At 38.7% G+C, this 2,500-nt stretch overlaps 1 protein-coding gene across 3 annotated transcripts in view; it reads right to left on the reverse strand.

Moving 5' to 3' along the window:
* The window catches only part of Dis3l2 (Dis3 like 3'-5' exoribonuclease 2), a 374,186-nt gene that overhangs the window by 273,594 nt on the left and 98,092 nt on the right, over nucleotides 1-2,500 (reverse strand). The window lies entirely within an intron of this gene.

The following is a 2,500-nucleotide window of genomic DNA, read 5'->3' on the forward strand; positions in this document are numbered from 1 at the left end:
GATTGGTAAACGCCAGACTGGGGTTCACTCAACCTCGTTAGTTTCTTTGTTCGCTGCAACCTCACCATCATTGTGAGCTACAGATGATGGGTTTTGGGGGAGCCTATAGGTCTATCTGTTGAGTCATAAGCAGCCATTGCCAGGCCCTCCGTGGTCCTAGCTTGGGTGGAGAGGGGGTTTGGGAGCTGATCATATGATATATGGTCAGTCTCTAGGGCATTGTCCTGCTTAATAGGGCAATGTCAGTGTCCCTTGCCTGTGCCATTCATGAGCGGCCTTTAAACCTTTAAATTAGTTCCACGAAGTTTAGTAGCAACTGTGCTATGATGACTCTTTATGTATAAAATCACTTCTGTATCTTTAGATGAAAAAAATCTAAACATTCTACATTGAAACATTACAATGAACGCGTCATCAGAATGTACATTACGCTTCCATGGTACAGTATACTTACACTTTACACCTTCATCCCACGGTGTAATGTAGATAATACCATTTTCTTTGCAGTGTTTCTTTTTCTATAGCTGTGCCCTTATTGTCTTCTACTTAGTCTCCACCATGGTTCTTTTCTTCCTTCCTTTTAAATTAGTAAACTGATAAAGTATAATAAAAGAAGATTTTAACCAACTGTACTTAAAGAACATTTCTCATTATGAGAAGCGTTATTTCTTTTTTTCTTTCTGCCATTTTCCCTTACCTACTGCCGCCATATCCCTTATTACCCTAGACTTAGCTATATCTCTTCTCCATACGTAATACTGCCTCTTCAGTATCTAGACAGTATCTTTCGAGCTCTACGCATTCACCAAAATCTAATGTCTGTAAAAAAAAAAAAAAAATTCTCTTCATATTCTCAAATACTTTGTTTACAAAACAAGGTTAAACAAGACAGGGATAAACAGGTGGTCTTGACTTATCAAGTACATTACAAAACAAGAAAAGACAGTGAAGTTATTTAATCCAAAGCGGCTTCTACTGTGCATGAGAAAAATATGAACTTCTGTAACCAATGAACATTGGCAACAGGACAACTTTCGTTGTAAAAAAAAATAAAAAAAACAAGCAACGGAGGATGCAACAACGCCTAGATGTGCATTGCTGCACACTTGGGTCAATACTGCATTGCTGGGAGTCCTGGGATGATGGGAGCGGTGGAGGCATTGTGGGAGTAGGAGGTGAGCAGGACCACGGGGAAGGGAAGGCGTGGGAGAGTGGATGGGGCGGCCACGAAACAAAGTCAGACATCGCACATACTGGATTGGACAGGAACCATGTGGGGGTTGGAAGGTACTGGGGAGGGGGGAGGGTATGAGGGAAGGGGGCAGGGAAGGCATTAATTGCTTGCGGTATTCTATTCCAGTGGTGCATGTGCCGTACTACGCTTCTGTAACTGAAAGCAGTGAAAATTACCATACAAATAATAATGTCTTTCCCGCATAATACGCAGTAGATTAAGGACATAACATATGCTATTGTTCCAATCTCCCCTCTATAATAAAGCGCACATGTTTGCATATATATATATATATATATATATATATATATATATATATATATATATATATATATATATATATATATATATATATATATACTGTATATATATCTTTCCTGTCACGCTGAGCGGCATTGCTAAACATATAACTACTCAGTCTCTCCACGTTCCTCTGGTAGGGGGGAGGGAGTAATCGTACCCTGATGAGCAGGGGTACCCAAAGAGCTACAATTGAAAACCACAATCTCCCACAAATTGCCAAAATTGCCATGTTGTTGTTAGGAAAGGGTAAGGGGTAGAATGGGTTGAATCTGCGTGTGTATATCTATCTATATATTTAGCCCTCATTTTTGACGGGTCGCGTACACTAGTTTTCAAATAATTACGCCGAGGCACCAGTAAAAATCTAGGTGAATGAAGAACCATGAATGAAAGGGTTGTCTCTAAAGAAAGGAATAAACAACCGATCTCCCTCCCCATCTCCTACGCTGCAGCAGAGATGAATGATTCGTAACATACAAACGCCAAAGATTTGGTTAAGGGTGACCTCTCCTGTGAGGTTGAACGTGTAGGCGTCTGGAGGAGGAATGACAGCCACCGAGTATGCGTCAAAATTACTTGACGTTCTTCCTAAAGAGCCATTCGTCATTTATTCGTTACGTTTCATAGATTTTCCACAGAGGAAGGTGTGTTAGAAGTGATTTCTGTTGAATGAGGGTTTTTAAACATAAGATTTCTAAATATTCGTGAATTCAAACACTATATACATAAAATTAACGATTTTATCATTTATCTTCGTATATTTTTACAGGAGAAGGACGCGATACCACGAGCAATGAAAAACAAATAGGATACAGAAATACCATTGGTGAATTTGATAGATATTTCTATTCCAAAATTTAAAATTGTGTGGCTGCTTGATAAAAAAAAAAAAAGTGAGAGGTAGAGGTAAGTAAAATTTATATTTGAAATATAGCAGTAAGAATTTATAAATTTAAAAACAAT

Source organism: Palaemon carinicauda, chromosome 40 (assembly GCF_036898095.1).
Source record: "Palaemon carinicauda isolate YSFRI2023 chromosome 40, ASM3689809v2, whole genome shotgun sequence".
Lineage (NCBI taxonomy): Eukaryota > Metazoa > Arthropoda > Malacostraca > Decapoda > Palaemonidae > Palaemon > Palaemon carinicauda.